Source organism: Blennius ocellaris, assembly GCF_963422515.1.
Source record: "Blennius ocellaris genome assembly, chromosome: 20".
Classification (NCBI taxonomy): domain Eukaryota; kingdom Metazoa; phylum Chordata; class Actinopteri; order Blenniiformes; family Blenniidae; genus Blennius; species Blennius ocellaris.
Genome location: NC_137669.1, coordinates 11,456,585 through 11,471,032, shown reverse-complemented (window position 1 = coordinate 11,471,032; position 14,448 = coordinate 11,456,585). Strand labels below are relative to the sequence as shown.

At 40.5% G+C, this 14,448-nt stretch overlaps 1 protein-coding gene across 1 annotated transcript in view; it reads right to left on the bottom strand.

The window, feature by feature from the left end:
• Positions 1 to 14,183, bottom strand: part of calcr (calcitonin receptor) — a gene marked incomplete at its 3' end in the record, with an annotated part of 54,475 nt that extends 40,292 nt beyond the window's left edge. Inside the window, exon 1 of the mRNA XM_080516079.1 lies at positions 13,845 to 14,183. The remainder of the gene's footprint in view (positions 1 to 13,844) is intronic.
• Positions 14,184 to 14,448: the final 265 nt, after the last annotated feature.

Here is a 14,448-nt window from a genome sequence, read left to right as displayed (position 1 = left end):
GCTTGTTTTATCTGCAAGGACCGTCTGACTGGGCTATAAATATATAGCATTTTGCTTATAAGAATAAAAATTATATTTTGTGGTTGAAATCAGTGAAACAAATTCCACTTTGAACTCAACATCTGATTGTTTTTTGTTTTTTTTAACTGTCTCCGCCGAATAAATAATTATCCAATATCTATGTGTGGATTTATTTTGATCATAGTGATGCAGAGGGAAAAACAATACAATGAAAATGTCATTATGAAATGCCAAGTTCTATGATTGAACACAGAGGAAGAACATAACCACTCAGACAGAACGTGACTAACGTCGTCATTTACGTTATACAAGCAGATACTAAGTTATTTTTAGAGAAGGAATATTAATCCCTTGGAGACCACGTCGACCATGGAAGCTCAATTCCACAGAAATGGATCATTATACTATTACATACTGAAGGAAGAGAAACAAAGACGGAATTAAAAAGATCAAACCCCGATTCGGAGGCAGCAGACGGTGGCAGACCCGGGGGCTGCTGCCTGGGCAGGTCTGACTGGAATGAAACCAAACCCATATTGATAAGAAGCCTGAGTCAATAATGGGACATTATTGTCCCTGAGTAATAGATTTAATAACAGCAGTGAGGAAGCAGAAGAGTCAGCTCTCCTGCACAAGGACACATCATTTCCCATTTATAAACTTCACGGTGAAGTACCACTGCAGCCCAGATTTTCTTACCTGCAGCACATTATCATGTTAATGCTGCCAAACTGTGATTGGAAATGTATATATATTATCTTGTAGTAAAGCTTATTGGCAATAGAAAAGGTGCTGAAGGTGCATTCTGTTCTGACTTGTGCTACGACTTACACTGAATGTAATAATTTTTTTCTCAAGTCGTTGCTGCGCAATGTTAAGTAATATATTCGTGATTGGCCATGCCTCAGCTTTTGGCACCATATTAAACTTGCTTTGACTTCAAACACAGATTTTTTTTTTTTAACTGCAATTTAAATAAGTGGTGAAAATGAAAGTTGTGTATTTTGTGTGGAATTTGCTGAGTCCACTCATCTTCCTCACCCTCCGTGAATATTTTCAGTGGTACAACCGATTATTGAAGTGAGAAAGAAAACGGCATCTAAAACTAAAGATATTCAAAACAACAGGAATAAAAATGTATGTGCTCATTAAACAATCATCACGGCGAAACTCTGTTCGTGACAGAACTTTATATTAAGTGGAATCAAACAACTCACACTCTCATGCCAGCATTGATCAGCCATAAGATTATGACCAGTCAATATTGTATGAGTTCTCTTCTGTCAAGCCGCTTCTGTCATGCGGACAGTATCAATTCTTCAGCAGTTTGAGAAACTCAGTCAAATATTAATATTGCCCATTTTTCCTGCTCTTACAGATATCAATTTGGAATACAAAATGCAGTTGCCATCATAACGAAATTAGACATAGATCTTTCTGTTTACATCCACGCTGAATAACCTGTGGCTTTACATGCACCAAAAATATCATCCGATTCAGTCAGTGGATTAATTCCATAATGCAGTATACTGCCATGTTTTTCCATTTGTGACACGAGTACATGATCTCACCTCCACTTCTACCTGGAAGCCGCCAATGTTGACGATGGTTTTGTTAAATTGACGTAGCATTTTATTATTACTTATTGCATTTTGCTTTTCATCGGGAAAATAACATTTTATGTTTGAGAGCTTTAATTTTTGACTCAACCATTTTTCCAAAAACAAAAAGGTTTTGACAACCAAAGAGATGTGATCAGGTCGATTGTTTACATGAGCCCCGTTTGGGAATAAGGATCCCAATAAACTAACTCATTCATAATTAGATTTCTTTGGACCGTATCAAACCAGAATCTTCCAATGAATATGTTTACATAAAGAGTCTTTGTTTGTTCATGGAAGCACTCGAATACACAAATGCACATAAGCAGTCAGTGGTCATAATGTTATGGGCGATTTGTCTATGTGACGATTCTGTAATTGTTATTTGTACAATATCAACAGATGCGCATCTTGTGAAACTTTCACTTTTCTTTAAAACAATATATCTGGAATGTCTACTTAAAAATCCTATTTATTGAAAATGATTGCATTGCAAGGAAAATGTGTTTGTTCACGTTTCTGTGTGTGTGTGTGTGTGTGTGTGTGTGTGTGTGTGTGTGTGTGTGTGTGTGTGTGTGTGTGTGTGTGTGTGTGTGTGTGTGTGTGTGTGTGTGTGTGTGAAAACATACATCAGTCATGTTGGTTTGTGGATATTTTATCCCTTATGCACTCTATATATATGAAAAATAATAATCTGAGTATTATTTCTTCAACGTGATGAATGTAGGGGATTTAAAACCTGCAGCATAGATCAAAACCTCATGGTCATGCAACGGAGGCGAACCTGAAGTCATGGCTCTAAAAATAACTTGAATGATGTTTTTTGGATGTTCTTTTCAAGGCCTAAAAGGCGTAAAATAGAAATAGAAAGTGGGGGCAGCAGATCTGTTTAATGGCTCTACCTTTTTTTGTTGGCTTGATCCACATGTGGGTTCACTTAGTCGACGAGTTCAAAGTAGTTCATCACAACAGTTTCCTTATCTGCCGCAACTGAAAGTATTTCTTTGGTGGATTAGACAGAGAGGACATTTGTGGGGCTGGCTTTGTAGTGCTCACACAGTCAGTGCAGTGGTAACACACACACACACACACACACTCACACACACACACACACACACACACACACACACACACACACACACACACACACACACACACACACACACACACACACACAAATCTTGCATACATTTGCTGAGGTGAAGAGAGTCTCTCTGTCTGCCATTTCCTCCCCTTCTGATGCCATAACCATTATCTGTGGCTCGTTGCAACCATTCCAGGGAGAGTGTGGCCGGCAAAGCAAGCAGCAAATTGCTCTACTATTAACTAATCAGTGGATGAATGTACGTTGATGTGTCTGCACTTACATGATCACAGTCAGCCTCATAATAATCCATTAGCGCGATCAAAATGAAGTTTCAGTCTGAGGATGGGACTGCATGAAGAACTTCCACCACACTGCTTAATCTAAAGCATCTCTCTACTAATTAAACACAGATGGCTAATTGGCTGCTAAATCTGGCAATAGTCACTTCAAATGTATCGCATGAGAAATCTTTTAGTTCTATCTTTATATAATTAAAAAATCTATCTATAATTAAAAAAATGTTTTTTGTTAGCTTATTTCTGGTATTAACACCAATAAGGATTGTTTTGTAATAAATTCCATGATATATATTATATATATATGTATATGTATATATATATATATGTATATGTATATATATATGTATATGTATATGTGTATATATATATATATATATATATATATGTATATGTATATATATATATATACATATATATATATATATATATAATGTTATCCATGATTCCATTTTAGTAGGGCCAAATTTGCAACACATTCTACTAAAACTTAAATATATTTTATACAACTGCCTTTTGTGAACAGTTTGTCTATATGTACGGAAATACACTGTAAAACTAATAAATATGTTGTTATAGTATGTTGACAATAAGAAGAGCGAGATTTTACGACATTATTATCACTTTTTTTTTTTAATGGAAATGGTAAATGGTAAAGATTTATATAGCGCCTTCTAACCACACTGAGTGCAGTCCCAAAGCGCTTTACATATCAGCTCACTCACCGATTCACACTCACATTCACACACCAATGGGACAGAGCTGCCATGCAAGGCGCTAGTCGACCACTGGGAGCAATTTAGGGTTCAGTGTCTTGCCCAAGGACACTTCGACACATAGACCGGTGTAGACTGGGATCGAACCTCCGACTCCGAAAGACGACCACTCTACCACCTGAGCCACGGTCGCCCAATGGAAGATCACTTCAAAACACCACACTGTAATGTTGGCATTGTTAAAGAAATACAAATATATAAAAATATTTTTTATCCATTCTGATTGCCATATGAGATGATTAATAAGTCTATTTATTTTAATGCTTATATTTAACAAACATTGTACAATTAATAAAAACTATTTGATCAGTCAAAATAACTAATCTGGGGTTTTTTACAGTGCCAGAGCCCCGATGGAGCTTCAACCACATTTTGTTCTCCCAGCACACACTTTTTCTTTTATTAAATAATTTTTGGCTTTTACACAGTATAAGATATTGTTAATGGTGGTCAGGATCCATTATGAATGGATGTTCTCAGGCATATCTTAAATATCTTGTTAGTTTGAATATAGAACGTCTGCAACTGTCCCACACTTGGTTTTGTACTGAATGTTTTGTAATTGAACACCATTACACCTCAAATAAATGAGACCTTTTCAATGATTACTAAAAGATTTTTCATACTATCTTGACTTTGTGTCATCAAACAAAACAGTTTCTGGATTTCCTCAAAAACATAAATAAATATTAATGTGGAAAACAAGCACTTGAATAGAATTGCATCAGTCTAAACCAATCATGCACCACTGCCACGGCTCATCTGATAAAGCTTTAACATCGTTTTGCTCATTCCTTAACTACATTACGAGTCAAAAACTCCTAGAAATTGTGTTTTCTATTAACTGTAGAGCAGCATACTTTGGAATAAATCTGGATCTGCATGAGCAGGGAAACATCGCCCACAAGATCTTACTCGCGGGTTGAAAGTGAAGTAAGATGATGACGAATGGACTGAGCCCCGGCCGGCGCCGTCATCGAGGTGACTTACAGTACAGAATCCACATTCCTCCTCCCCATCTGCAGATCATAACTCACATCCTAAAGATAGCCTCGCTGTTTTGCTTTGCTCCACAGAAATAAAAATAAATTAAAGAAAAAGCCATGAGCACATTCTTGCACAGCATGCTCTAAATTACTATTAAGAGAGGACTTTGTCTCGGGAGGCCTCCCCCATCTCAACTTATGCTTCTCTTTCCTCTTTAAATGTGTTTTTTATTTTTTTTTCTACCAAAATAATTCAAATTGTCTTTTGGTCACTGCAACAATCGAGCAGAAAAACTAATCTAGATGGGATCAGTTTTTCAAAACATGCAGGTACAAGAAATAACACAAACTACTTGTCAAATAAATAAAAATGCTGGAAAATGTTTGTTTTTCTTTTAACAACAGAAATTATGATGCAAAATGAAGGTAATATCTTTGCTAAAGAGGATGCAAAACTCATCACCTAATGAGTGTATCAACAACAAAACACACTCCGAAGAATCTGGCTCAGTTAATAATAGGCTTTCAATAAGCCTGATAGCTGCAAACAGACCCCATTACGGCTGGCTTTTTGTTATACATTGCTATTTTCCACTTGAATCAGTGTGCACTTGAAGAGGACGCACAGTACAGCTGAGGGCTATGGGAAAGCAATTAAAAAAAAAAAAGTATTTTGCTGCTTTAGTTCAGCTGAAAGGCATTAACTACAGTTCCCTCCTGGGCAAAGTGTCCCTGGTACGCTCTGATGGGTCAGGCAGTGGGCTGTGTCTGGTTACTACAAGCTGTAAACAGGAAGAAAGGGGGACCAACAGAGTCTGAAAGATGAGCGCTGCGATCACGAGTGGCCAGCAAGATCACCGAGGACCGATATGAGTATGGGCTGAGGGGGGGACCCAGTAAAGGAATCAATTAATTTAGAAATAATGAGTGCAATGAGTGAAAAAAAATGCAGTTGCTGTTAGAAGACGCAAATAAAAGATTAAAAAAAAAAAAAACAAGAGAACGAGGACCTGAGGGTGACCTGGGAGGCTTTGCGGGAGAGTGTCATTATGCAGCAGATAATTTTCTCTTTGTACAACGAGCCACTGCGGTCGCTTTGTGAAGACCCCTCAGGAAGAAAGAGTCACCCCGGACCTCTTCAACAACTCTAACTCACTTTTACTGCACCACCAGTGACGGCTGTTTACCAAAAACATTGTTTTGGTGCGTTTCTATCATCACAGTCGGATCTGTTGTATCAAAAATGGGTAAAGCGAGAGTTAAGGAGACGCCAGTGTGTCATTATAGCCAAGATCACACATGCCACTGCTATAAGACGTCAGCAGGTTTTTTGCTGCATGATGATGACTGGCACTGAGATAAACATCTGCATCTCCCTGCTTTAAAACAAAAGTACAATTGCATTTTACTTGAAATTGCATCAACAGATTTACAGAAAAATGCCTGAAACGCAGAAAACACTGACACCGACTGTGTCGAGAACAGAGCAAATTATTGGCCGCAGATGCTAAACTCGGTGTAACGACTTTCACAAGGTGCCACCAATCAATCAGGGAGGGTTTAATGGCGGGTTATCACATGCTGTATTACAACCAACGTGAATCAAATGAAGATTAAAAAGAGCCGAACTGCTTGGAAAATCATGTGCAGGCTCTGTTAGTTGGGCATATTGCAATAAGTCAGAATTAACAATGTCTCCCGGCACAGTCAGTGCTGTCCTTGGAGAGAAAGAATCAGCAATAATTACTGCCAACCTCACTTTGCTTTTCTCTCAGGACCCCCTCAGAGGGAGACTTCAGTGCTGAGCAGCAGGGGTTTCTCAGAGTCCGATGTGTCACTAATGCTCTTAGAAAATTTCATTGGGCGTCCAAAATTATCTATTGTCTTTTCTTCAGGATGAGAGGATCCCCCCCCCCATTGTCAGAAGATTTCATTAAGCTCTACCTCCTGGCTCTCGATCTCTCTCTGCTAATGTGCGCCTGATCCACTGGCTTGTCATATTATCTCATGCAGAAAATTTACTTTGAAGGAACTTTTCCTCCTCATCTCCAGCGCTCCAAATGACGAGGAGCAAAGGAGGGGTCGGACCTGTTCAGCTCAGTGTGGAGTAAGATGGAGAAACTCGGATCCATTCAAATGCAAAATTCTTTTTTTCTACCAATGTGTGTGTCCATTCTTTTCCCTTTCGGGTGTAAAAATGCAAAAAGATGGACATTTTGGAATAGTACTGTTGGAGGGAGCTGTGATGTTGACTGAAGGTGGTATGATTAAAGGAGCAAAGATGGAAGGACATTTCTTATTTTTCATGTTCCAAGCAGCTAAAATGGTAAAATGCCAGCCTGCTGGCTTTTACTGCAGTGTGGGAGCTGGTAAATGGTGTATGGCCCTTTAAGTAGCTAGATCTTAAACTTAAGCATATTTGAAGGGGGGGTCTGTAGTTCTTAATTGATTATTATTGTAAAGCAAGACTCACTGTCATTGTTGTAAAGAATTTGCAATACTACTCATTGTGAAGAACACACCACAACTATTCCGTTACACAGAGTGTGCTTGTGGCTACTTGGAAGATGCTTCTATTTCAGGCTGTGTCTCAGCCACACTTAGACAGGACATAACAACCGACCAGTGCTGGCGCAGCCATTAAGAAAAAGTAGACAGCTGCCAAGAATAACGCTACTCCAAAGTGGGCAAAGTGTAAGCCTACCAGGGGCTAAGTGCACGAAAACAAAGTAACCAATAGTAGTAATCACAAATTATATCTAAAGGTTATAAAAGTTATACTGCAGATGGAACTCCTGAGACTCTCAACGGCTTCAAATAAGGAATGAGAACAAGCTAAAGTAAAATGCAAACGCCTACTTTTTCTAGCTTTGTGCTTGTGGCCTTGGCTTATATTAATGTATGATTCTGCTTTTAGATTAATTACAGCAAACAAGGAAAATGTAGTTACCATGATAATTAGAGCTAAAGTAGTCTCATTGATGGGAAATGTGCTGTTTGCAATAAATTGTAATATTTATATTAAACCCTTGGATGCAGTGGAGACCCAACATGTATATTTCTGAAAGCTTTATTCACTCGCCAGTGTATGTTCAGGATGCTGAATCAGCACAAGTTGAAAGGAGACTGCACACATTTCAGCTGTATTGGTTTTAAATGAACAGGGTAGTGAGTCGAAGCAGAGATTTACCCGGGCATTATTTACTTTCAAGAGATATTGGAAGTAGCTTTGCATTCACAACTCCAGTGTAAATGTAATGGAACATTATTCTCGGATTATTATTCAAAACCTGTTATTTGTATTCGCCCACATAAATCGCATCATGCATACTTTAATATCGCTGACACTCAATATACCAGCAATGCCATCATTTGGCTTTTCCTATTGGTATATTGCATCCTGAGTAATGCTTGTTGTTTTTGCACAAACCCACACAGGTTCATACCCTGTTCATTTCAAGTAATCTTCCCTATGAAGCCACAGCTTGGGTGTATTATCACTTTTAGAAGCAGCTTCGCATTTGATTCCACTTTCCATTTTCAACCAAACTCAGGTATTTTGCTCCAGCTGCATGATGATTGTCCAATCACAAAATTCACATCAATTTCACCTCCCTAATTGAAGGCAAGAAGGCATATTTCCCCCAACATTTTCTTTAATGACCTTTTCATGCTTTTTATAAAAGCCCTTTAATGACCTTTCCATTTCCATTTCTGTGTTGAGCTTTGCTAAAAAAAAAAAAAAAAAAAAGATTTTTTTAATCATAATCTATTGCAACATCTCCACAGACTGCAGAGACATGTATGAAGACAGATACATCCGTGTGTCGTGACTGTCAGAGAGTGGTTCCAAAAACATTCACCTGCATCACTGTACATGTCAGTGATTGGAAGGCTGGAGGAAGGCAAGCCTTTCTGCAATAATAATCTGTGGACACCCCGCTGGGAAACAAAGAGTAAGAAAAGACAAGTAACGCGACAGCAGCTCATTTTAATGGTAATCAAGAACTTGGGATTTTGTAAAAAAAAACTCTGTTCAAACTCTCGGGAAGAGAGTTACCGAGCCAACACTGCCTCCATCTGTGTCAGTAACCCCGAGTTATGCTCGCTTGGTGACTGCGTGTCTCTGTGTGTCTCCCCAAGCGACAAAAGCCGTCTCAGGTTGACACGAAGGCACAGAAAAATCCCTGAGGAAGTGAGTCCTCGCTTACCTCCACACAGAGATGGCTGAAAGACGGGAAATATTGAGAATGTAATTAACTGTGGAGGACAAGGACAAAATTGAGGACAGAGATGATGAGATCAAGCTGAAATCAACCGATCTGATTAAAAGAAAAGAAACGAGAAAACGAATGACGGCGAAAACGTGTGAAGTAAAGATGTTGAGATAAACTGCGAAAGTTTAGACATTCATATGAACGAATGACACATTGAAAGGGAGAGAAAATTACCATATGAGGTGAGGAAAATAGTCAGTTTATGTCGCCTGTTGTCATGACAACAAGCTTTATAGACACATGGACATAAGGATGTTAATTTGCTACTTTACATACATATGCTTAGTTACTACACTCACAAAGTCGTTGGAGGAATAGCAGTTTGCAAAGTGTGAGGAGAGATCAACATAGGAAAAAGGGGTTGACTTTTCCCAGTATATGTGAAAAAAACCATTATAAAAAAGGAATAACCAGATATTAAAACTAATATTTATTTGATTAAAATACACATTTGTTCCAACAGTTTTAAACTGCAATGTTATTTCCAATCCGTATGTGTTTAATGTCGTAATGCGTAAGTATGCGCAAGTGCACTCACGTGTGTTTTCCAATATTTTCTCTTTTAGAATTTGCTCAATCATTTGTGCAGCACTTTGAGTTGCATTTTATTATCTGAAAAGTGCTGTTTAAATGACGACAGGCAGATTGAATGATGAATGTGCAGCACAAGAAAGTACCGCCACACTTTGAAAAACCCGGAACTACACATTTGTCTTGGAATCGAAAGTGTTTTTGCTGTTATTCACTCTGCCACACTGCTGTTCAGAGCAGCTTTTCAATAGACAAACGTTTAATTGTTTTCCCATAATCAGTGTTACAATAAGATTTTGGATGTTCAAGAAGGTTAACAGCTTTTCCAGCCTGAATCGTCCTGCAGTACTGAATTTGCATTAAAAGCCCAATTTATCAGCTGAAAAGAGGTTTTAATCAAACTGCTGCACAGAACACTGTTTCATAATGAGCTGCTCTATCACTGAAAACAGCTGTCTATAGGTCCTGAAAAAAGAGACCAGGAAACCATTTTATTACATTTTCTCACATTGATTTTTGTGTATTAGAACCAGTAATGTGATTTCTTTTTCAACCTATGTGATAAAAACTGCCAAGACAATTGAAAGGTGATGTGGAACTGCACGTTCCTGAGCTGTAATAACAAATGTTCATGATTTGAAATAGGGAACATTCAATCAGTGGAGATAGTGAGGCGGCACGTTTTGCCACCAGCTACGAGGTGTGTTGCGTCGTGGTACAACAAATTCAATTCAGGTATTACTGGGGGGGGGGGGGGGGGTGTAAATCAGAGACCTGGGGAGACACAGCCATTTTTATGAAAACGTTATACCCTTCCCTGTGTCTGTCTTTGTCACAAATACACACTTCTCCCCTGCTGTACGGGCTTCTGTTTATCAAGCCATCAGCTATTTGCTCTATTCTAGCACCACCTATTGATGCAACCCCAGTTGTTCTGTGCAAATGCAATAGATGGAGCGCTTGTGATGAAGTGGTGCACTACTGCCAAGCTGAAATAAGAATTGTTTTTTTCCTTCAACTATGTCTTGCGTACTTAAATTCTGGAGTTTCACTCCTCAAATCACCTGCAAATGCTGCATCCCCCCATTTCATCAAATCTCCTCACCCAGCCACCTGCAATGAGCAAACAGCATGACAGAGATAACCGAAACAGATGACGGCGAAATTAAATTTTGCGACAAGAGAAACTCTTGTCTTTATGGTTAATGGTGAGTAACGGGATTCTCCTGAATCAAGGTAACATCTGAGTCATGCGGCGCGCCGAGAGCGGAGGCACATGAAGGATGGGCAGAGCTCTGCAGAACGGCTGCAGCTGTGTCGCACATATTGCAACGCTTAACTTTAATCACATCCCATAACCAGGGCAACTCGCTTGACGCTATCAGCTCAGTCGACTTTAGTGTCTCTTTGTGCTCCATAAATGTCTTCATCGTTTTACACACAACCAGAAGTGTGCTGGTAAGTAACACATCCCCCAGTAGTTTCAAATGCAGTAGTAAATCCTTGCCTCTGACTCAGACTACAAAGTCACACTTATGCAACTGAAAAGGTTAAAGCTTACCCTTGGACTCGGACCTGTCTGAGCCAGATGTATGGCTCGCCGCCTTGAGAACTCGAAGCCCTAATGGGCGACGTTCAGGCATTTGTCCCAATTAGGCAGACTCTCGGGGCATGTAGCCTGCGAGCCAAGATAAATAAGTAAGTGTGCAAAATCAAAATTGTCTATATATTCCAACTGGCTTGAGAACGACGCGATCATTTCCACACTCTCGACTACCCTTGTGTTAATTAGCGCAAGGCCTGATTGCCAGCATTTGTTTTTCCAAGAGCGCATTAGGTAACAGAACAAGTGTCACTCATAGCCCTAAAAAGCAAATGAAGTATAGCCGTGTTCATGATTGTGTGGTTTACAATGCTGGGCTGGAGAGAGACTGACATTTAGGGTCCCTGCAAGTAACCGATGAATAAAACATGGCGCATTAGCTTGATTAATATTGGGGAATAAAACAGGATAAGGATAGTCTGCTGACCTTCTCTGACTGATGGGTCTCAATTACATGACTTTGTGAGTGTGAGAAGGGGAGGGGAGGGGAGAGGAGACAAAACCTGCGTGCATCTGTGTGTTTGGCACCTTGTTTTTCAATTCTTGTGGGGACCGGCACCTGATCACCAACCCATGAACACTCATGACACCGTGGGAACAAAATGCTAAAGTCTCCATTATGGAAATCACCTGAGTTTACATTGAGTTTGCAGGTAATTAATTTGACATCAAAACACATGCAGTCGCAGTCGTTTTACACTGCGACTGCTGCAGAACCACACTACTTTAAATCAAAGAAAGCCCACGAACAAGCGATTTTAAGACTCGATATCTTCACTTCTAATCAAAAATGTCACCCAAAACTCTTCAAATGTATTCATACATAAAGCATAGTGACCACCTTTTTAAATTTGAGGCACGTCGCTCCTTCAGGGGCCCATATTTCTGTGTTTCAAGGAGAGCCCTAACTTCCTCTGATTCTCAGACCTTTCCAGGAGCAAACGTGACGGTTGCTTGCACATCCGCTTGCCACTCTCTGACCACACACGCAGACATTCAGATGCGTGGACAGACATCGTGTGGGATGATGAATAGCAAACTTATCTCAGAGACTCAGAAAGCAGCCAGACACATTGCCAGCCCGGCCCAATTCACTGCGGGGCACAGTTCATATCGCCGCCTGCCTGTCTGCACGTATCTCCTCACGGCCGTCATCTTCATTCGGTGCTGTTTCCCTATCTCTGCCTCACGCTCTTTCTTTGACAGCTTGGCTGTGTGTTTGTTGCTATTCTCGTCTCCCTCTGTGTTGCGCAGTATGTGCACATCGTCGTTCTGGGTGTGTTGTGAAGCTCTCGGGGTTTGGAGTCATATCAGCTCATTGAAGCCACTTCCCTTACCGCTGCCTCTAATAAAACCTCATGACACAGGCTATTACTCTGAGCACGGTTATGCAAACACAAAGGAATCCCCGAAACACGAATCCCGATATAGTTGCAGACGTCTTCTCGGCAGAGGCTTCTGTTTCGGCGCTGTGTCTGCCTCTACTGGAGACTGAAGTGAGTCGGGCAGCATTCAGCAGGGATCTTGGCTCGGTGTGTTTCCGGCTTGTGGGCCGATGGATCCACGAAGGAATGCCCATTTTCCCCTTCTTTGAATTTGCTAATATAATCGATATGAAGGCAAACATATGAGATTGGCTTCAAGCTGTATTGAAATGAATGCGAGAACGAGAAAGAGGGGAAGAGAAGAGAGAAAACGAAGGGAAGAAATACTTGGGTGGATTTGGCTCGTGTGAATGTGACTTTGTGGGAGCAAGGAATCCCATCTACATGTACACTCCATTCCTTTTATTGCTCGACAGACGCAGTGCAGAAAGGTTACATTCAACTGACCCTTGATATATAACCACTTCTGTGAATTATGTTCAACAGTAATGGACATTATTGCAAATGTATTGTACAGCACACCTCTTTTTTTCTTTCATTAATTTCTCTGAAGACAAACAGTCGCCCGCGTGAATAGGAGTCACTCTTCTGTGTGGACACCAACCAGCAAGTAAATCTGCAGAGAGTATTTCCGTGTGATGTATGGGATTATACGTAAAACAATTCTTCACGGTTCTGGCTACAGAGAAGACACATTTAAAAGGACTCTCGAGGTTCTTCACTGTGCAGTGTGTGTTCTACTGTTGGAAATCCATTAAATGTGCAAGTATCCATCACAGAGTGTCCAATGCAAAACCTAATTATGGATTTTGTGTGTGCATGTGTAATTCTGTATTTAATACCCAGTGGATCAGGATTCCCTCAGTAACACCACATCCCATCTCCCTTCCAGAAAATGCTGAATATTTTTCTTCCTTATTGCACTATACCTCTGTGGTGGATTATTTTCAACATGACTTTGAGTATTTTACTGTTAACAGACCACCACAGACTGCTGCAATACGCACATGCTCTTTTCTCAATTATCTTTTCCTTGAAACAATCAAAGGTCAATCTCCTTTTCTAATGAACTAATTTCCTCCAGGCTACATGCTGTGCAGAAAGAAACACAGAAACCTGTAAATCCAGCGCAGTGCAACAGCCAAACGCAAAAACCTCCATCAGCCCCAAAATTATGCCAAATGCGAAGAAATGAGGGAATAAACCCACGTCACTGTCTCCAGTAAGCAATAATGACTCGTTTAATAAACTTACTTAAACAAAACCCTAAATGTGACTTACCTTCTTTCTACAGATGTCAGAGACTGAAGCCCCAGTTAAAGACTGAGATGCTGAGGACAATGAGCGGAGAGCGGCTCCCAGCTTTTGCGCTCTTCTTTACGCATAAAAGTTTATTTTTTCTTCTTCCTTTTTTTATCCACACAATAAAAATCAATCAAACGCTTTCTACTGTCGCCGTTGCTCCTCCCGGGTGTCTCCTCTGGTCCCTTTGTCTTAATTTCTGTACTGTTATCGGTGACGTTCTGAGACGAGGTGTGGACCGGCGGTGCGCGCTGCGCGGCGCCCGTGTGGAGCGGCTGAGTGCGGTGACAGCTTACTGCCGGTAATCCAACGGCGTCTGTACAGACCCCGGTTTACGCGGACGAGCGTGTGGTTGCGGAGCTCCTCCTCGCCTCACCTCGTCCTCTGCGTTAAAGACACACACAGCGCGAGGAGAGGAGAGGAGAAACCTCCTCACGGGTGTGCGCGCGCGACTGGACCCTCCTCTGAACCGCGGCTCTTAAAACAAACACCAGCCCTGAGAATAAAAAATAATAGGCCACAGTCATGTGACACAACGCAATTTGACTGTGTGACTTCAATGTATCACCAGGTTATCCTCAAT